The sequence below is a fragment of the Argiope bruennichi genome, chromosome 4 (genome assembly GCF_947563725.1).
Source record: "Argiope bruennichi chromosome 4, qqArgBrue1.1, whole genome shotgun sequence".
NCBI lineage: Eukaryota > Metazoa > Arthropoda > Arachnida > Araneae > Araneidae > Argiope > Argiope bruennichi.
In genome coordinates, this window is record NC_079154.1 from 75,971,542 (window position 1) to 75,995,542 (window position 24,001).

General features: G+C 30.8%; 1 protein-coding gene across 2 annotated transcripts in view; it reads right to left on the reverse strand.

Annotated features, from left to right (window-relative positions):
- LOC129966055 (ski oncogene-like) overlaps positions 1-24,001 on the reverse strand; it is a 174,381-nt gene that overhangs the window by 50,803 nt on the left and 99,577 nt on the right. The gene's annotated exons all lie outside the window — the stretch shown is intronic.

A 24,001-nucleotide genomic window follows, 5' to 3' on the forward strand; every position in this document is an offset into this window, starting at 1 on the left:
TGTTTAAATAGGTTGTCAGTGCGCGAGTTCGGTAAGGGTTGGTTCAATTATATTTTAATGGGGGAAATCGTTAGTTGTTTTATACAATTGGTTAGTAAATGCAAATAGTTTCAAAACGTTGATAGAACATATAGAAAAATGAAAAGATATTTCGAAATTACAAATTAAAAAATATGAAAAAAGCAGAAGAGAGTAGTGTTATTATTTGTCTTAGTAGCGTTAGCTTAAGAGAGTAGCGTTAACTAGCTTAAGAGAGTAACGTTATTATTAAGCTTAGGGTCCAGATGCAATGATATGATATTTTCTTCACTTCAGTATTTATTATGCGGAAATTTAATAAAGAGTAATAGAAAAACACCTTAAAGTTCTGACGAATTTCATTTTGTGTTAAAATAGGCTGTCAATTCACAATTTGGTATGGGTTGGTTTCAATTATATTTAATGGCAAAAGCGATAGTTCTGTTACACAATTGGTTAATGAATAAAAACAATTTCAAAAGGTTGACAGGCCATTAGAAAAGATGTTTCGAAACCGCAAATTAGAAACACAAAAAGAGTGGAAGAGATTAGCGTTATTATTTGTCTTAGTAGCGTTAATTTAAAAAGGTAGCGTTAACTAGCTGAAGAAAGTAGCGTTCTTTATTAGGCTTAGGGTCCAGATGCAATAATATGATATAATAAATACTGAAGTGAAAAAAAAAAATAAGGAAATCCAACAGATAAACACATTAAAATTCTGAAGAATTTAATTTTGTGTTTAAATAGGCTGCCAGTTCACGATTCGGTATGGGTTGGTTAAATTATATTTAACGGCGGAAAGCGATAGGTGTATTACACAATTGGTTAATGAATAAAAATAATTTCAAAACATTGATAGGCCAGTAGGAAAGATGTTTCGCAAAGGTAAATTCAAAACACAAAAAAAAGTGGAAGAGATTACCGTTATTATTTGTCTGCAATCAAAATCTATAAAATGATTAAATTTACAAGAGATACTGGAATTTCAACTATTTAGCATGAAGATATTCATCAGCCATGTGTTTGCATGTCTAACGAAAAAAAAAAAAAAAAAATACATTGATAAAAGATTGATTAGTTGTTTAAAGTATCAACAGTAGTAAAAGCAATGAGGGATGTGAAGAAGGTTGGATTCCATACACCAAACAGTGATGTTTACATTTGAAGCAAAATATGATCGATATGGAAGAGTTAAGTGTTCACTTAGACGTAAATTTAATATTTTAGAGAAAAATATCTCACAAACCCAACTTGACGTGTATGCTATAAACATGCATATCCAACGGTTCGTGTTCTTTTCTTATACTTTATTTCCGGCATGAGCATAACCAACTAAAATCAAATGAGCGGACACAAATGCAAAATTCGCTTGCCCTGAGTTTTATTATGATATATATAATAATTATTATCCAGTACATAAGTCAATGTAGAAATTTCATTAAAAATGAATTAAATGTCCATCTGCAATCATACAAAATCGATAAGAAAATAAAAACAGGTTTATGAAAACACAAAATTCTGTGGTTCCCATATCTCGGACTATACATTTCACCGTAACAAATTAAACATCGGAAGAAAGAGTCTCATGAAACATTAAGCATTGTCAAAATTATGGAAAGAAGATCATAAAAACGTGGCATTTCTTCATCAACCTACCCAAATTACAATGAAAAATTTCTAAGTATTACTTTTCTAGATTCTAAATTAAAATATATATTTAAATGAATTCGATGTCAATGATGTGACGGTCAACTGACAACAAATCATATTAAATCTCAAATTAGACAGTTGTAATTCATATTATATCAAATAAGAAAATAAATATTCTCAATAATCAAAATGCATTAATTTTTCAAACGGTAGATATTGAAAGTAAGACAATATCAACTTAACTATAACGTAATGAAAAATAACAATATTAATAAATAAAGCACAATCATAAACGAATCAGTGTTTTTTTTCAACAATAGTCCCCCCCCCGCACCGTTCAACGAATACAAATTTTTAATTATTACGCATATAAATTATTTCTCAAACGAATTACATTAAATAATTAATTGGCTTTAATGAATTAAGCCAATTCATTTAACCTCAACTTCTTCTGAATCAACTCAATGTTATTTAAGAAACCATTTTGTTTTACAGTGTAATAAATTTAAATTTTCATTGTAATAGTAGTGAATATAAGCTCTCTTTTCAATGAATAAAATAATACGATAAGAAGCTTATCATTTTTACCTGCTGGTTGTGGGAAATTTTGATAAGATAAACAGAAAATCTGAGTCCGGTGATGGAAAAATTAAACATTTCTGTTTGTTTTCAAGATATATTCTTCGAAGTACGATTTTCCAGATAAATAAATGTACACGTTCTCAACTCATTACACATAAGTAGTTAACGATTATGTAAAAAAAAAAAAAAGTGAACTTTGTATTGATTTATAAACATCTTTCCATCATTAAATAGAACTGTTTCATTCAAAAATATTAAATTTTATTTTTTGTTTGCTGAGGAGATTACTTCCAAAATTCAAAATATAACAAGATCATAGTGAACCCATTAGATATACCGGCATTTGAAGATGAAATAACAAAAGATTTTTTCTCTCTTCAAATCTATATTGTGTTACAGAATATTTTTTTTAATAATCATAAATTCAAAGTTAGCATTAAGTTTACTTATCACATGCATTCATTAATAAATATTTCTAATAGATAATTCTACATAACATTTTGCATTATTAAACTGAATACGAAGCTCAGGGCTTCAATTTTAGTAACATGACGTAGCAGTAATATGACTATTACTGATACGTGGCTAAATTATAAAATACTTTTAACTGCTTTCTCTGTCTGAAAGTATTTTTTAAGCCTTAAAAAAAAACCCATCGAAATTAATAACATCAGAAGCACGTTAAAAAAGAATATCGAATGAACATCTAAAAAGTGTGCATGATTTTCATTGTTAATTATTTTAAATTGTTACATATAAATTGTCACGATTAATTCATTAATTCAATTATAATGATAGAATTATCATATATAATTCGATTTCCTTATTAACCGACTTTACTTTCAATTAATAATTCTGCTGATAAATATGCATTAGAACAACTATGTCTAAATAATAATACGAAAATGATTAATCCGAAGGTAAATGTTTAAAATAGTATATCACAGCTTTAAAATATTTTTTGTATTAATCCAGTTTCCTTAGAAGGGACCATGAAACTTACAAGAAATAAAAAAAATTAATAGGAAAAAATTAAAGATATTTTATTTCAATAATTTATCTAGGGAATTAAAAATTCTGCCGCGCGTCTTAAGTCTCAACTCATCGTCGATGTCAATAAGCGAAAAGAATTAACAAAAGTAACAAAGAAACAAATTTTTAGATGATAAAAAAAGGGCTAAAACTAAAAATTTCCAAATAAGATTTTAAAAAATAAAAACTTTTTTTTTTTTTTTTGAATAAACATTTGAAAATCAAATGTAAAAAATGTCCTTGATTTATTTTGAGTTTTGTAAGTTGTTACTATTCTCTTCGAAAGATCCAAAACTTCTCAATAATAGTAATCTTTTCAAAGCTGCTTTAGAATCACAAATTCAGACGAAAGAGATGAAGAGGGGGGGGGGGGTATGCTCTTTTTTTATTCCACTAGACAATCGATATTATTAAAAAAAATAATTTAAAAAAATTAGCATATATATATATATTTTTTATACAAAATCACAAATCTGATAAAAATAAGGAAGAGTTGAAACACAGAAGATCCATATTAAAATTAAAATTCCATGCGAAGCAAACAGTTCAAAAGATCATTTTCATGTCCCTCCCACCCCATTAATTAATACATGCCCTACCCCTTCAAACAAGCACCATTACCTTGATAAACAAGCGAAAAAATAAATAACAAAACTTGGATGGAGGATCTGAACAACAATTCAGGTCTGAAAGAATTAAAACTTAGTCCGGAATGAAGATCTATATAGCGCTCCCACGGGAACTATGAATTTAAGGCTTAAAAAAAAAGAAGAAAATACATATTCTTGTTATTTCTTTTATAAGCAGACTAAGACCATTACTAATACAAAACAACAAAACTCGAAAAAAAGAATAACAAATCTCATGGCTGAAAGAATTAGAGCTTGTACCAGAATGAAGACTCATGTTGAACACCGCGCTCCCTGATAGACTAGTATCTCCACCGACGTATCTCACTTCCTTGGTTTTAAATTTAGAAACCCCGGACCTTTATGCCAAATCCAACACATCACTTTCTTCACAACACACATACAACAGGAGGCAAAAAACGAGCCATGCATCCTCCTTGGCAACTCATTTCAATCAACTACGGGGATGTAACCACTAACCTCATAATCATCAGCATCGTTGTGGGGAGGAATGCATAAAGGAGGGTGGGGGAAGAAGGAAATAAAAAGTAAGAGAGGATGAGAGGTTTTTTTTTTTTTTCTTGGTGCATCCATCATTATTGACAGGCCTGGCTGGTACGGGTACCAGAGGAGACAGCGGCTCGGAAGTAGAGAGGCGCCAAGCCACCGGGGCCAAGCGGACCAACTCGTTAAATACCGGTCGATGAGTCTTTCAATTTCGGCGACCTTTTGTCTCAGAGATGCTCTGGGAGACGCCTGGAGGAGACGGTTTTGTCTTCCAGCCATCCCACCGACTCAGCAGTAAAAGCCATGCTCTCAACTCGATGGCTCGTTTGCCGTTTGATGGTGAAATAAATAAAATGCGTCGACGCTAGTGAGTGAATTTAAGGCCCCTCATGCTTCGTAATCAATATACTGGCAATATTTGAAAGAAAATATAGGCTTTTTTTTAAATATCCGCATTTGTCGATTCATAAGAAATATAATTCAAATATGTAAAGTCAATTCATAAAGTCATACGAAAAATAATTATGTATATAATTTCTTTGAATCAAAAATATGAATGAAATGAACAAAACAGAGCCACAAAGTGATAGCAAATTCATTGATCTAATAACTGGATCTATTTCATTTTAATACAAATTTGGCTTACAGAATTGGTGAATTTCAAATTAGAACGTAACAATGGAATTTAGAAGTCTCAACATTTCTGTCTGAATTATTTTTTTTAATAGGGCTGCTGATAAGTACACATGTTTTCAGCAAATAGCAATTAATATATAATATAAAAAGGGGTAATTTAAGCTTTATGTCTTAAGTTTCACTGTTAAGCTTTTGAGTGTTACAATACGAATCAATTAATGAATGTTATAATCAATTTTCTACTCCCAATTCGAAATCATGAATTATTAAAAACATAAAGTAATCATAATTAAATGGGAAATTTTAAACACTTATATAATACTCAGAAAAGAGTTCTTTTAAGCACAGATGCTATTCTAGCTCATTGGTGTATAGATTTTTTTAAAAATTAAAATATAAAAAATAATTTACTACATAATTAAGGAAATTATGTATATACAATAATTTTTTTAAGTCGATTCTATTTAGATTAAGTAAATATCAATTGACACCATTTAAATACTGTAATATAAATATGCTGTCAATTGTACTAACTGAATGAATAGAAATTCCGTCAAGTATTTTATTTCCTTCTAAATTAAATTAGTAATTTTTTTTAAATTACTAAAAAATAATTTATCCATTTAATATGGAGGGAAATACAATGATAAATAATTGATCTAGTTCTTATTCAGTGTTTTAGAAGTATTTGCAACGTATTTCTAATATATCATTAAATTTTCGACACATGCTTGCTTATTCGGAAGTTTCAAGGCAGCCGTCATCAGCCCAAAAGAGTATCCGCACACTTATCTTTCACCGTAACGCATTAAATTAGTAAATATTTTTTTTAAAAATTACTAAAAAAATAATTTTTATCGATTTAATATGGAGGGAAATACAACGATAACAAATAATCGAACTGGTTCTTATTCAGTGTTTTAGAAGTATTTGCAACATATTTCTAATATATCATTCAATTTTCGACACATGCTTACTTATTCGGAAGTTTCAAGGCAGCCGTCATCAGCCCAAAAGAGTATCCGCACACTTATCTTTCACCGTAACGCATTAAATTAGTAAATATTTTTTTTAAAAATTACTAAAAAAATAATTTTTATCGATTTAATATGGAGGGAAATACAACGATAACAAATAATCGAACTGGTTCTTATTCAGTGTTTTAGAAGTATTTGCAACATATTTCTAATATATCATTCAATTTTCGACACATGCTTACTTATTCGGAAGTTTTAAGCAGCCGTCATGAGCCCAAAAGAGTATCCGCACACTTATCTTTCATCGCAACGCATGCTGCCACTCTGTCTCATATCGATTTTTTTCACAGCTTAATATTCCGCTTCGCCATTTGTCATTAACATGATGGATGGCTTTCAACTGCTGGTAGTTATGTTCAGCAAATCACATAATCAAAAAAACAGCGCCTACACAGCTTCTAATTATCAATGAAATCATCAAGCCCGATAAGCAAGCTGGCTGGTAATGAACCTTCTTGGAATGACAACTGAATCGCTCATTGTTCCAGAGGCTTTTAAACCAAAAGGGAGGAGGAGGAGGAGGGAACTCCAGAAACATAATTACCCTTTCAAAAGACAAAAGAAAAACAAGACACATATCAGACAATTGTTGTCGTGAGACCTGATAAAGTAAACAGCGGTTGATTCATGTGGACCAAAATATAAAACTAGTTCCACAAAGGAGGATTGATACATCATGAAGAAACGAGACAGTATCTTTGTCGAACTATGTTTAGTCTTGCTATCTTCGTGAGTAACTAAATGCTTTAAGTCTCATGATGTTGCAGATCCTCCCTTTGCTTCCATGCAATTTTAACCTCAACAACACAATTCGCGGCGTGGGCTACGAAGGAAAATAAGCATGACAGGCAAGAGTCTTGCATAAGCACTGAATGGGGGCAACAATCTTATGCAAAACTTATTTGTGTGGTTCACGTAATATGCATTGTCTACAGTCGTTAAACACATATTGTTAGGAAAGAAAGAAATTTCAACAAATAGTGCTGAAGTTAAGAAAACAAATCAAGGTAGGTCAATTCTAAATACATTTTTTTGAGCTAAAATACTAACTAGTATCAATACTAGTACTACTCATTAAAAAATACTAGTACTATTCAATAAAACTGCTACTTTCTTTTACAGCATTGCTTTGTAGATTTTCTTATAAACACAGTGTGTATAGAAATAGAATAAATTAAAACGTTCACTAGTGATCGAAAGTTTAAGTGTACGTTTCCATCAACTATATAACAAATTTTTGACCAATGTTTATTGCAAAAATTAAAGTCTCAAGCTACTTATTCCGCGGGTTGGCAATCAGTCCATTTCTATTGCATCCCGTGTTTTTCGCAGTTTATAGTGTTTATTTTTATGATCACAGATTTTTATATCATATTATTATCGTGTAACATATAGTATGAGTACACTTTGCTTATTGCAGAAATTAACCCTCCAGCTATTTATCCCGCGATTTCCGCGGATTGGCACTCTGCATTTTCTATTGCATCCCACGTTTCTTGCAGTTTACTGTTTATTTTTATTACAGATTTTTATTATGTAACACATAGCATCAGTTCACTTTATTTGAAAAATATTTTAAGTTATTTGCAAACAACGCATCTAAACAATGATTTTTAAAAATTATGCAGTCGAAGGATTTTGAATGAGAGATTGTTTAAAATTTTCATGGATTTTTGGATCGCTATACAAATGATATATCTTAGGAACAATAAAAAGTGCTAATTAGCGATCCCTGAATGCTTGAATTATTCATTTTCAAGGCTTCAGTTTATGATGACTCAAAATTTACTTTCGTTAATAATATAACAAGTTGATTTTCAAGCGAATCTTCTAGTCACTAGATATGGCAGTTAAAATTAGTGTGCAAACATTGCTATATGCTGTAAAAGCTTTTATTTATTTTAATGCAGTTTACCGAGCATTTTATTTTAATGAATACGAAATTCTACGTATGTCTACACTCACATCACTGAAATTTAAATGCCACAACTCATACCAAAATAGGAATGCCAGAAGAAAAAGACTTTATTCGAAAACATTTCAGCTAAAAATATGAGTTTTAGTTCATATTTATTAACTTTATTCACAGCCAAACATTTGAAGGAGCTTTATGAACTACAGTTTCTGAAAATACACTCCAAAACAAATAACTATGAATGGCAGTCACCTTCAGAAAAGTATTTCATATTTAAATTAAGCTCTTCTTAAATCGTTTACTTTACGAATTCCGTCAAGTTAGGAGAATAAATTTCCAAGATTAGAATAAAAGCAAATGCCTCGCATCGTTTCTATTCGTATTTAAAATAAATGATGTGATGACAAGCAAACTATTTAAATCCCAAATCTACGATCTACGAATTATGACAAGGACGTGGAATATAAAATAGTTCCATAGTCCTATTCTTTAGAATTGATGTTGAATTGTGGTATTAAAAGTTTGAACTATAATTCTTTATTGTCAAGCCAGTTCAGAGTAATTCAGAAATCAATGCAAATAAATTATTTCAAAATTCACTGCATTTTTCTTGTTTTTTCTTTAAAATTAAATATCGTTGAAGACGGAAGTCATATCAACATCAGTGGCTTGCTTAATTGTGCCAAAGATAGTAATTTTATAAATGAAGATTCGGTATCATTTATAATTTGATTTAACAGATAAATAATATTTACAGTTTTTAATAACTTACACTTTAATTTGTAAATAAAAGATTACTCAATTAGGTTTGAAGTAAAATAAGATTTTGTGGGTTAACGACTTAATACAATATTCTCAATTATAAAAAAAAAAAAAAAGAGGTTCCCCCCCTCCCTATCAAAAGAAAGAATTGTCAATTATATCCAGTTAAAAACCAAAATCATTTGAAACGTTTATGTAATTTTTATAAACAATAATTTTACAATATTCTAAGCATAAATGATGTTTAAGGTACACTGTTAAGTGATAACAGCAGAATGTCTTTTTGGAAAAACATCGCCATGAAAATGGGTCGTGGCATCATTGTACTTATAAGAATGTGTTTAATCAAATTCGTCTATATTATCATGCAAAACAAACTGGAAAAATTATTTTAACTGAAACAAATTTCTCCACTCCACTCATATTTTATCAATGGATCAAACAATTTTGTTTATTTACAGTACATTAATGTTCCAAAAATTTATATTTCTAATTCAAATGGTTTTTGAACAGCATGTTGCATTCAATCCATTAGCATACAAACATCAAAATTATCCATGATATTTTTTGTACAATATTTGCATTTCTAAGAAACTGAAATTTGAAATTGCAGACAGTTATAAACCAAATGTTTAATCGTAATTTATACAATTAAAATAAAATAAAAATTTCAAATAAACAGTTTTTGTGAAATAATACATAATAGAAACTTAGTACCAAGGAATAATATTAATTATTAAATTTGTCATAATCTCAACTACAGACCTTAGCAGTTCAAATTGAAGCTATATAGAAAGAAAGCCACGAGAAACCCCGACATCAATCAATAGCGAAATACGTGTTTCTTACACTTTAGATATTTTTCACCATATTATGGATAAGGGGCTAACAATTAAATTTTTCTCAAATATATCTGTTCTTTAAAACCTATATAATACTAAAGTACATGGCAAAGAAATCGCTCATCTTAATTATTATCGAATAGTAAAAGCTAAATATATGCAAACCGACACACAAGATATTCAGATTGCTTACTTACACATTTTTATAAATGCTCTTGTGGGAATCGCCATGCCACCAAAAACTCCATTTAGTCAGAAGAAAGAAGACATTAAAAAAAATCAAGAAATAGGTATTAACTAGAAAGCTTAATTTAGTACGAAAATAGACTTAACCGTTGTCAGATCGCTGTCGATATTTATCAATAGAAATTAATGACCAAATCATCTAAAACTATTCTTTTACAAAAATGGTTTTAATATTATCTTAAAACAAACAAACAAAAAAATAATAATATGTTTAATACTATAATGAAATTCGAGCTCATCCCTCAAAACTTGCTTCTGCTTTAAATTCACCCGTTAACATGCTTCTACCATTATTAATCTTAAAATTAAAAAAAAAGAAAGAAAGAAATTACTTTTTTTTAGAAATAAACTCCGAGATAGGATATTAACTTTCTTTTTTCTACCTTAGTTTATACGGCAATTTGTAAGATATTAATTCAATTAAATTCATGTTTTTCAATCGCTTCAAACTACAAGGCGCAAAATTTAAAAAAAAAAAAAAAAAAAATGTATACCATATGAAAAGTTGAACAGCTTAAAAGATCAATTGTCTGGTGGCCAAAAGCGGCTAAAATTATATTCAGAAGGATAAGTAACACTGTTTTCTTCGCAGTGTAAACTAGGATTGTATTGACATTTAAGAAGAAAATGAGACAATTTTTTTACTTTTGTGGTCCATAGAAACATTAAAACAATTCGAAATTCATCAGTTAGTTATCAATCTATCGATATTCATACATCGTAAGAACTCGATATTCACAAGTTAGTTACAAAAAGACTTCAACAACCAAGTCTGAAACTTCATATGCAATGTAGAAACAAAAACATGAGAAATGAAAGAAATAAAAGTAAAAAATATTGTTTACTAAAATCTCAACGAGTGAAAAATTGCTTTCATCTTCCAGTTTTAAAAATATAAATTTTTCGCTGCATATTATTACAAAATAACGATTTTCAATCTAACCAAAAGAAACAGAATATAAATGCGGACATTAACCGCTTCCAGATTGTTTAGAGAGAGAGGCAGGTGACAGAAAATATAACTCCAACGCGTTTTCCAACAAAAAGTCGCTTTTCGCGAGAAGCAATTTGCATATTCATAACACATTTTGGAATTTTTCTGAAGCATAATTATCGATAACCGTGAACGCCAGAATGAAACATGAATTTGACTGACCGATAATGATGCAGTTGATGTTCAACCTAGTTAAAAGAATATTGGCACTATAAACGTATACTTTAATCTGTAGCTTTCTCATTACAGTTTATGTTGTTCGATTTAATAATAAGGCAGGCTTTATCACTCTTAAAAGTGTTTTTTGTCGTAAAAAGAACGCACCAAAATCGATTGTTTAAGTCTAGATAAAAAAAAAAAATCGTTAAATAATCGTCTTGAATTTGATTGCCAAAAATTAAATTGCTCTTATCTTTGAAAATAGTAACAGTGGCTGAACTAATTTTCGTTTACACTAAAAATAATAAAGAATATCGACAATGTATAAAAGCAGACAATATGAGAAAAGCCGTATGGCGTATTTGATAGTTTTAGTTTATTTCCAGAATTTTTTTGCAGCTCTCTGACACGTAGGAACATGTATTACATTGTTCGTAATATTCTGCCGAATAGTTAGAATTAGTCGTTTGTAATATTCTGTCGAATAGTTAGAATCAGTCGTTCGTAATGTTCTATCGAATAGTTAGAATCAGTCGTTCGTAATCTTCTGTCGTATAGTTAGAATCAGTCGTTCGTAATATTTTGTCGTATAGTTAGAATCAGTCGTTCGTAATATTCTGTCGAATAGTTAGAATTAGTCGTTTGTAATATTCTATCGAATAGTTAGAATCAGTCGTTCGTATTGTTCTATCGAATAGTTAGAATCAGTCGTTCGTAATCTTCTGTCGTATAGTTAGAATCAGTCGTTCGTAATATTTTGTCGTATAGTTAGAATCAGTCGTTCGTAATATTCTGTCGAATAGTTAGAATCAGTCGTTCGTATTGTTCTATCGAATAGTTAGAATCAGTCGCTCGTAATCTTCTGTCGTATAGTTAGAATCAGTCGTTCGTAATCTTCTGTCGTATAGTTAGAATCAGTCGTTCGTAATATTTTGTCGTATAGTTAGAATCAGTCGTTCGTAATACTCTGTGCACAATCAATGTCCACTGCTATAGTGATTTTTATCAAACAAACTTACATTACAAATCACTAGACAAATGAAATAAATTTCTAGTCTCCCTGAAGTTTCCCTCAAGAATAGTTGCGCAATATAGATATTTGGTGTGAATCTAACAGTTTTACTAAATCTATCGTGGAAATATATATTTTGGAGGAACTTTTTTCCGAATGACTGAAACCAAAATATGACAAAGAGCTACAGGTGGTCACAGGATCATTTATCGAATTTTATTGATTTACGCCATTGAATTAATCAGTTATTGCGTTTACAAGCATACTATAATAGACTGATAGACGGATAACTATGTGTTTCAAAATTTGATTAAAAATATATATGCCTTTTAGATGCTATGTAAAAATTTTATGTATCTAGCTTTTAATGTTTTGTAGCTATTGAGTTTACTTGCATTCAAACAGCAAGACAAACAGACGGCTTTCAGATAAATTTCGTTTAAAATTTAATAGAAGAATACAAATTTGGAGCAGAAACGTAGGACACATTTCATCCATATATCTCAAAACATTTTTGAATTATTGGATGGATAAGCATTATGGCAAATACGTGCTTTTCGGAGTCAGAAAAGTCTGAAACACAGAGATCAGTTGAAATCTAGAGTTTGAATTCCTCGACAAATACAATATTTCCCCTAAATTTTATATATGAGAAACAAGTTGAAATCACATATAACAAAAACTTGAGATAATTTAAGAGAAATTATTTCAAAATTCTATTTTTTTTTTTAACAGAGAATGAAATGCAATTTTATTAGTAAATTGCATGATGAAAATTAATTTTCTAAGTTAGGCCTTAACCATAAAAGAAAGTTGCGCTAATCTAAAAGTGACGATAAATAAAAAAATAAATCTGATAAAATTTTGCGGCAAAAATACACAATTTTAAGAATCATGTGGTCGTAGGAAGATTCTTTTTTTTTCATGAACATCAAAACTATTTTAAAATATGGAATATGTGAAAGTATTCTTCCTCAAGAAATCGCTCTGACCAGATATATTTTTCCCCTGTAAAGCAATTTTAATTTATTTATTCTTTTTTCCAAACCAAGACAATTTTTTCCCAGTTTGACAAAGTCACTACTTTAAAAAAACAAATGGGAAAAAGATGCTCATGCAGAACAATAAGTAATTAATAAAAACAAACAGACGAGGAAGTATCAGGAGAAAGAAATAAAACATCCGAGATTTTGGACTATTTAAAAAAAAACTATTAAAGATAATTAATTCAACAAAATATTTATAAATCTATACTTTTTTTCACAACCTATCAAAATTTATTGTCGAATCGACGAACCTGCGCCCTGCTTTTAATGTGAAGAACCCCGTACAGAAATACGAAAGGAAGTTTGAAAAGAGTTCGGCAATTCGCGCTTACAAATTTATCAGCTGCGCTAAACGATAAAGAGAAATTTTGATTGCCGAATAGAACACATTAATGCCGATTTAATGCTCAGAGCAAAAGAAAGAAAATCGTGCAAGATTGCTCATTTAATGACGAAGCGGTAGAAATCGTCTATATGACTAGAAATTGTGTGATGAATTAAATGATCGCTACTTCCGCTTGAATCGAACATTTTTTTATAAGTTTCAGTAAAACATTCTTCAACAATTTTACACAAACGGGAATCATCATAAAAATAGCAAAAATTGAATAAAAATGATTTTTTTTTTCAGCTGTAACAATTGAAATTTTATAGCCGGATGATGACAAATCTGATAACATAAATTCGTAAATCATCAGGAAATTTTAAATAGTCATGTTAAATAAAATGAGACAGAATAGATGATTTTCATTCATTTTGAAATTAGTTAAAAATCTAAGAAAACGTCTGTGTTTATATGACTTTGCAATATCGCAAAAATATTTTAATACGGCACATCAAACGTAGTTTGAATCAAAAAACGATGCGTTTGCAATTTCACTCTCATAACCATTTCAAAACACATTTAAACGATATATTAAAACAAAGTCGTTTCATTTCCTAGTTTTTTTTAGTTTAATTTAGTTATATTAACGTCCCGTTGTAAAGCAACACTAGGGCTATTTTGGGACGGACCTCGTAATTTTGAACCGCGGTCAGATGACGAGGACGACACCTGAGCAGGCACCCCCCTTTCCACGCCACACCACACCAGCGGGAGGACGTTTGGCATGACGGATTTAACGTGCAACAGACCCCCTTACACGACGGTTCTTCGGTGAAATCGGGTCTTGCACCTGAAACCTTACGGCTCACAAGTCGAGACCTTACCACCAGGCCACCGCGGCCCTTCATTTCCTAGAGTTTTATCTTTATTCTTTAGGAAATAAAAACACAAATTAAGGGTCATGGAGTAGTCAATAAATAATTATATACAAAAATCTTGCCTTATACAGAGTGAGAAAAATTTAGTTTGTTATGAGTTAACTAGTTAACTGTTTCGACCTCTTCAGAAAATGCGTATCTAAATTGTCAGAAACATATATATATATTATATAAAGACAATAATTAATTAATTATAAATATAATAATTGTCATTGAATAAACTTGTCATAACGCAAAATGTTGTACTTTTTCCATGAAGAGTAAAGTCGTCAAATACAGTTATTGTTTGCCAATGGATTCTAAAAACCTCCGCGTTTTTGCGCATCCGTTAGGATGGGTTTCATTCGTCAAAATAGGGGTGAGAGGAAAGATGAAAAGAGGTAATGTTTACATTTAACAATAAAGTAAACTCGGATTATTCACGGACTGAATTAAAATAAAATAATATCGTCAGAAACGACAAGGTACGCACATACACGTCAAATAAAAAGAACCGAACGAAAAAGTATCTAATAGGGCGAAAATCATAGTCAAAGAATGACGAAGAATACCGGAAATGCGCTCATCCTTTCACACCTCAACCGCGAGGTGTGAAAGGATGAGCTGAGATAAAATCGTCAAAAAGTGATTGTGTCAGGATATTAAAACGGACAGTAATTGGTTAATAAAACACACTCAAATATGAAAATTCATATGATCAAAAGATCATGAAATATACACTTAATTTTTTCACTAATGATCAATATGACTGTCTCTATTACTTTGAAATAGTACCAACGGTAAATTAGTTGCTAGTCGTACTTGTTACGACTATGTTCACATCCATTATATCAAATACAGTGTAAGTACTTAAATCCTCAAGACGGAAATTCCGTTGCGTTTGCAAAGCGAAATAAGTTATATGGAACCACAGGAGCGCTTTCTCAGAAATATTTTACGTCTCTATCGTTATGAGTTCACCAAAAAACGAATGACGAATAACCGCGAACGGTATCTTCCTAAGACGTGGGCATGAAACATAAGGTTCATTCCAACTAACCGCATATAGGGAACAATGCCTTATGAATGGTACCTTTCAATAAATATTTATCAAATTACTCAGTTGTGAAACAGCCAACTAATCTGTGCCCACCCTATTTAGAAGATAACAGTGGCAAAAATGACTCAAAATATAAATGCCGTTTGGTCAGGACTTCCCAGATGAAAATGGAATTGTAGATTACTACATTACAAAGAAATCAATACTATCTCTGGTTATTCTGTTAAAAACAATCCAAGTCGCAAATGTTTTTCCAAATAATACCCAAGTTTATATTAAAAAAATACTACAATCAACTAAATACATCGGTACATCTGCTTAAAAAAACAGCTTTAGAAATCCTACTCTACACCTCCACGGCTAACTATGCCTTTCATTAAAAAGAAAGAAAAAAACAATACAATGGGAAGAAAAAAAGAGAGAAAGGGGTGTCTGCAGATCACTTTTCCGCCACCCCACATGAATTAAGCCTCCCGGCACAAAAGAAGGCGGACAGTTTGGCAAGACGACCTCATAAAGGCTCTCCGAAACAGAGGCAGAAAATAAATAGTTGGACACCAAACCCTCGAAACAATCGGCGAGGATGTAACTTCGCGGGACGGTTTCTTTTGTTGACGACAGCGGTGGCTGATATTTTCCCCACACCCTGCGCAAGACAGTGACTGATTTCCACAGCCTCTTCACATACCTCGCGCACTCCGAGGCAAAAAAGAATTCCTACGCTCCAGCAGGAAAACACATTTGCCCGGTTCGTCAGCTTCCTATATACAGTTACACTGGTAGAGGAGATATACGTGTGCCAGGAATTAAATATATATTCCATATCAACTATCAGAAATTATTTTAGATATAAAAAATTACTTATTCAAATACAAAATTACCCGAAAAAAAGTTTTATAATCATAGAAATGATTAAATCTCGAGATTTTGAAAAATGTATTTTTAGAATTATGTCCGTCAAAAAGCAAAATTTAAAAAATAAAACTGAAGGTTGAAATTTTATAAGCAATCATAACTTTTAGATTACATATCTATACAAAAATTTGGACAAAATTTATGGACAATTTATGGATTTATCAACTGAATTTCTCAATTTGTCGGTCTCTGCGCGCTTTAACTATATTAATCAAAAATGCAATAAGTTATTGTTTGCCAACGGATTCTAAAACAATCCACGTTTTTGCGCATGCGTTCTGATGGATTTAATTCGACAAAATAGGGGTGAGAGGAAAGATGAAAGGAGGGATTAGCAATAAAGTTTTAATTCCGAAAATGTGCATATCCTTCCGCGCCTCACCTCTTAGCGAGATAGAATAGTCGAAAAGGGGTCGTCTCAGGATACTAAAACGAACAGCAGATTAATGAATTAATCACTATTTTTCCGAAGTGTATCAAATTTTAAATTTGGAATTGAATTAAACTTTTATTTAATTAAATTCCATCATCAAGTTTGGCTATCCCACTTTATTTCTATCTGTGTACAAATGAACATAATCTAACTCTAATATTTGACCATGATTTGACAAAAAGCATGCAATTTGGCCACGATTTGACAAATGCCAACATTTGAGCATTTCATTAAGTCATGAAGAAAAAGAATAAGTTATATGTTTGTTTATTTTTTAAGTTATCTCCTGCTCGTTTAAATGGAGATATTTACTACACACATAAAAAAAAAAAAAAAAAAAAAATTACGCGATATATCTTACTTGACTGGGCTGGACACCGTTAAAATTTTAATCACATCACTTAATTTACTTTTAACGTCCATTTAAATTTATATTTTTAAAAGACGAATCTCGTATCTTCGAATAATATGCAGTAATAAATGTTAGCGACACTTAGGTTAGGAATTTTCAAACCATATTCATAAGAGGATATAATGTATAAGAGGGTATTTAAAATGCATCAGACCGCCATTACTTATTTCGAACACAAGAAAGCCTTCCCCCAAAGCGGCCCAACTACAACACCAGTTAAATATATCGCTTGCTTGAATAAGTATTGAAGTGGAAGTACGGTTCCAAGCTTCTGTCAAGAATTTGTACCAAGATTCCCATTTCAATTAGTTCACCATAGAGACAAAAATAGAGAATAACTGGGAAGAACAAAAATAAATTTTAAATAACAGATCATAATGCAGGGGCGAGAGTTATTAAGTACAAACGGAATTTTTTTTTCAGAAAGTATAAAACCGCAACCCCCCGCCGAGAGTGTCCTGTTTTTAGAATGCAGCAAGAATCGCGAGCTGCGGTTTCTCCAAAATGGATCCTTGACACATTTTGCATGCTCATTCCGTTGTACTCCTTCTTCCCTTGAAAGCGGTCAATGATCCTGCCGGTGTTTCCAAAACACAAGTCGGAAATACCTCATGCGCGAGGGATCTCGGAAAATCCACAACACGTAGCGAAATTGCAAGAAGCGGCCGTTCTTTTCATGTTCTTCGGCTGCGTAAGATGGCATTGTCCGCTCAATATTTTAAGAAATTCAGTAACATCAGTTTTTAAAAATACATTTTTATTTATTGAAGAAGTAGAATTTTCTTGTTTTATATTTTCTTCTTTATAGCACTTAAATTATAGTTCATTGATATATATATATATATATATATATATATATATATATATATATATATATATATATATATATATATATATATATATATATATATATATATATATATATAAATTTTTTAATCCAAACAGTCAGTAGTCCAGCTCCATCAACTCGTTCGATACCGCAAATTTTTATTTCATCTGAATTTTATTTATTTTTCCCCCTAAATAAAATTTCAATAATCGCTTGCCCTTTCTCCTCCTGCCACCCTCCAAATTTTCAATAAAAATTTCAAAACTATTATTTCGTTGTATATTCTTTAAAGGAGAGAGGACACCACAACCTTCCAATACTCCGATTTCGCCAATTTCATATTAAAGCTCATGAGCTCTTAAATACAATATGTCCACAATGGTCATCTATTCATACCATTCTCCTTTTGCGAAATAATTTCAAAAGTACTATTTCATCGTACATTCTCTACGAGAAAGATAAAAACTGAGTCTTCCAATCTCAACAAAAGCGCCGAGTAACACTTCTTATTTGAAAGCTATTTACTATTAGATATTCGTCAAAGATCGTTTCCCCTATTCCATCCATTATGCAAATCTGAAAGATCGTTTTTTTTTTTTAACCCTCGAAACAGCCTCAGCCTGGACAACAGGATTGTGTTCACTACTTTCCAAGCATAGCTAAACAATAAGAATTATCTGTTTTTTTGCACCAGTATAATATGAAATAATATTTTTATTTTTTTATAATAAAGTGCAGTTTATCAAAGTTTGTATTGCTGACATTGCTAATTTAATGCTAAAAATACAATGAACAAACAATGGGTCGACGAAAGCAGCTAGAAAATATTATTAAGTCTTATAATCAATTCATATTACCAAACAATCATACCAATCGGCATGATAATATGAAAATGCATAAAAACCATTTCACCTCTCAAAATCACAATCAGATGCCACCACTCGCATCTAATTAAAATTTAATTAAATTAATCAACTATCCAATAATTAAGTTCCGAAAATTTCAACATAGTATTTTTTATTGAAAAAAGAAAACGGGTATGCATAAAATTTCAAAATTAGCAGGATTTTAAAATAATAATGATTCAGTTAAATAAATTGATTGCGAAAATTTTGGAAAATATTCGAAGGCAAAAGACCGGTTTATAAGCCATTATTGAGAATTACAATTTCTTATTTAGAGAAATAATTATAATTTGATACAATTTTAAAGTAACAACTATTTTCATCCTTTGTAAATCGGCCCAATATTTAATCCGATTAAAGATAAATTTGAACAGACCTTAAAAATCTGACAACCTAACAGACCTTAACCAAGAAAATATGTTTAAAACAACTAAGTAATGCACAACAAACAGGTTTCTTCAACAATATACAAAAAATTAATCAGTAAATCTGCGTAATAAAACGCTTGGAAAACTGGAACGAATTATCTAAAACTTTTTTTAAAAAATAAAATCACTAGTTGTTTTAAATCAATATTAATATGCAACGCTTGTGAAGAAGTTTAAATAACATAGCAATAAATTGAATTAAAATATTCAACTCTAGACTAGCATAATTCTTCTAATTATATTTAAGAGTCAAAATGAATGTTCAATCCTAAAGGGTTTAGATTAGTTATATTTATGTCATTTTGAAACCACGCAATGGTTATTTTGGGATAGACAATGTAACTTTGAACCGTGACGAGGATGACAATAAGAAAGCAGGGATCCTTTTTCCAAATTTCTGTGGTACATGAGCTGAAAGACACCTAACCCCGAAAGATTCAACACAAACCTGCATGCACACAGCACGACATGCACAAGGTAGTTCTTAAGCGGAATTAGTAGCCGAACCTCAACTTCTAAACTAAGGTTTTACCACAACCCACCAACGCTGGGTGCCTATGGGTAAAATGATCAATTAAAATAATGGTTAAAATCTATATATTATATAAAATTGAACTTTTGTTTGTTTGAATCTAAGGTTCAAACCAAACAAATTCCACGCCTCTCAACAGAATCTATAAAATTTTGCACACATGCTCCTTAGTAGCCAGAAAGATAACGGCACCGTAAAGGAGAAAATGGAGATAGAATTAATTTACTTTTTTCCGACACAACATTGGTACATATCGTTGGATAAAAATTATATTTACGTCATTTTAAAATTTAAATACTTCGCTTTTTAATAACAAATTTAATTTTATACGATTACCTTTTCTAATTTTAATCAATTTTTTAAAATTTTTGTGCATGATACTATTCAAATTAGCATTGGGAGTTCTTAAATAAGAGGGTTTAATATCAGAATTCAAAAATTTTAAGACGCAAACGTAAAAATATTTTGCTATATAACAAATACAGACTAAGTCGTGGACATAGTAGTTAGTGTAAATTATTGTTTAATACAGCATTCGAAGACAATATTCTCAGAAACTCAAAAACAAGCGAAAAAAATTATGTGTCAGTTATTGATGGAGATTGGACTACGGACGATAGTAACCTGAACAAAAGAACACTGTATTCAAGAAAATGTCGGAGTCCATTTAATTCAACGAAATAAAAGCAGACGATTTTTATCTGCTACTGCCACCGGAGAATAACACACAGGACAAGAGAATCGCTGTTTGATCTCCTCTTCCTGGTGGATATGAAAATGAATAAGCGAAATCTGATATCCGCTCATCAATCACGATTTGACATTTCATCCATCGTAATTCCGTTTCACCACTCGTGTTAAATCGTTTGTTGTGAAGAGAGTTGAAAACAGAGACGACTAATAATATGCATGGTTCTTTATTCATATTTTCCATCCTGCCCACTTTTCTAATAATTTTTTTTTTTCATACTAATCCATAATTCTCTGATGTGTACAATTATTTGAATTACAATATAATAAATACAATGGATTTCAATGCAGGCCCTCAATCGACATTTTAAATAATACATTCATAATACTTTTACACAGAAATATATTCTGAGCCTTAGCTGATTATGTGCCGGCGTCCTGGCATAGGGGTAGCGCATCTTCCCCGTGATCTGAGCGTCCCGGGTTCGAATCCCGGTTCGGGCATGGTTGTTCTTCATCTGTGTGGTGTGTGAATGTGCCCCCCTGTAAAAAGGGGTTGTGCAAGCGAATGTGTGTGTGTGTCATCTTCATATGAGCTAGAAGTCAGACTTCTGCCCTCGGGTGCTCAGGGGTCTTTACCCTCAGAAGCTACTGCACTCCCTTTCCGTGGTAATGCGGACATGACTTCATCATCAACTGATTATGTGAAATTATCATAAATCAGTGTTCGGATTTTATTTTGATACATCATACGTTAATGTTTAACTATGAATCCAAAGAACACGGATTTATGGATTGCATATAATTTTTGTATCAAATTATTGACATTTGTTAATGAATTAACTTTTCAAAATTCATTTAAAAAAGGGATAATTTGACACCATTTTTTTTGTAAAGAAAATTAGGTTTTATTAAATTTTATACAATTCTGAAATGCAAATATCAAATAAGAGTAAAAGTACTGAGATATTGCCGAAATACAGTGGAAAATTTTAAAAATATCTGCTTTAAGCATCCATACAACACCTGAATAAAATTCATGAAAAATCGAAAATAGAATAAAACTTCATTATTATTATTATTATTATCTTAACTATATCTCAAATTATATTTTTAAAGCATAAATATTATTTATTGTAGTTAGAAATGCGTTCTAAAATTTTCCCGCTTATTCGAAATTGATTCATGGTTACGATTCAGAACAATGTTACTAAATCTCCCTTCCAGGCCCTTTTTTTTTTTTAAATGGCCTATTTTTTTTAATTTATTTATTGACATAAAATTAATACACAAAATATACTTAATAAATTAAAACTAAAAGTATATGCCAACTAATATTGAAAATGATAATGCAAAGGCCCTATAATATTTAGTGCTCAAGGTGGCTTTTTAGTATCCAAGATTTGCTAGCAAAAGTATCCCACATGCATGGGGGCCATATGTGCAATGAAAGTAGCACCAAGTAAACACCTAAAATTAGGGCGACATTTCATAATAACGTGATATCCTGAATTCTAAGAATTAGTACAACTTATCTGCAAACTGCGCATTTATAAATTGTAAACATCTGCTTCGTTTAACATTCGAAACAAATTATTTCGAAAGCAAAAAATAAGTAAAACAATTAATTTAAGAATAAGTGGAATTATTCTTCACTCTGCTGCGCACTCATAGATGGCGCAATTTCTCCAATTTACATGACATTTCATTCCAATTATAAACATGTACATCATCCCATACTGAATTTACGAATAGGACACTTGCATCGATGCGTTCCTTGCATATAAATTACCGAATTATATTCGCAAATCGTTGTTTGTATCAAAAAAAATCTGTTCAGCATTCCTTCTGCTTATTTTATGCACAATCTATTTTACAAACAGATAAAAATGTTAATTGAAATCAATTTTAACTTGTTATTCTAGATTTCGACAAACGAGGAATTTATAATGCAAAACGCATATAAAAGGTGCGAAGTAACATAATAAAATATTCGTATAACACTCCTTCCGCTTATTTCACCATAATATCTTTCCTCCAAAAAAAAAAAATTAATTGTTAAATTTTCCAACTTGTTAAGAAGCTAGATTCCGATAACAAGTGCAATTTTTGATGCAAAACGCGTAAAAGATTAGAACAAACAAAAATTTGCGAAAAGCATTGCATTTCAATGTTAAGTGAGTGAGTGAGTGAATATTATACCAGCGCAAGATCCATTCTCTGGATAAACTGCGCCGCAACTGCATGAAAATTTTGGTGCTACGTCTTAAAACTTTGTTTAAAATGTTTATAATCTGTTTTTTAAAAAATACAACTACAAATTAAAAACAACGACAAGGGAAAAAAAAAAAAAACATTTCAAATTTCTTTGATAAAACCCGCCTCTTTTAAATACAGAAAAATATTAAAATGCGGTTTATGTCCTATTAAAAGCGGAAGACAAGGAACAACTGTATTAAAATACTTAAGACGCAATGAGTCCAGTGACTGACATTCGATCAATATATGTCTGATAGTTAAACTATCACCACAACGATTACAAATTGGTGGTGGCTGCTTTAAAAGTATATATTTATGCGTTATTCGAGAATGCCCTATGCGTAATCGTGTCAGAATAACATCGCAGCGATTTAAGGAGGAACACCAAAGTTCAATAAAAGGTTTCACTATGTGTAGTTTGTTTTCTATCTCAAGGTTCCATTGGTTCTGCCATTTCAATGTTAAGAAGAACACGCACGATTTTAAAAACAACAGATCAACAGATATTTTTGCAATCTGACAACAAATATGCTAAAAGGTATTCTTCAGATGCGAAAGTTTCTCAAATTTTAAGAAAGAAAAAAATGTCTAGTAATCGTTCGAACTGGATCATAATCTTCTAATCAAAACGATACAAAAGTTACATATACAGACAATAGCGGATTTCGACCTAATCAGATTAGGCATCTACTTTGGACCATTGGATAAGAAAGGGACGCAAGTAGATCGATAAAGAAATTTTATTTTCCTAATTATCATATAAATAAGCCTGTAAAAAATATAAATTCTACGAATGATAAAATATTAGGATGATAAATATTACCAAGTGTAATAGTTAGGTTATGTTTCATTAGGATTACTTAGTTATTAAAATATTCAAAAAACTGGACACCTCTTTCAATAACATTGTATGCAAATACAGATGCTGTTTCAATAACATGGTACGCTAATTGTTTATCATAATAGATAAACAAAAGCAAATACATATCCACGAAGTTAATAAAATAAAAATATTAACTTAAAACAAACCATTAATGTGTTAAAAATTTATTAAAATATGAAATTAAAGTAACCATCCAATCAAAAGAGGGACTTCATAATATGCACTGATTAGAGCTGCAACCGCCATTGTGCACATACCTTTGTCATTTGAACAAGATGGTCTTCTCAAAGGCAAAATAGAACACAATAACTTTTCACAACGGCTTATACGGAAAACAAAATAATAG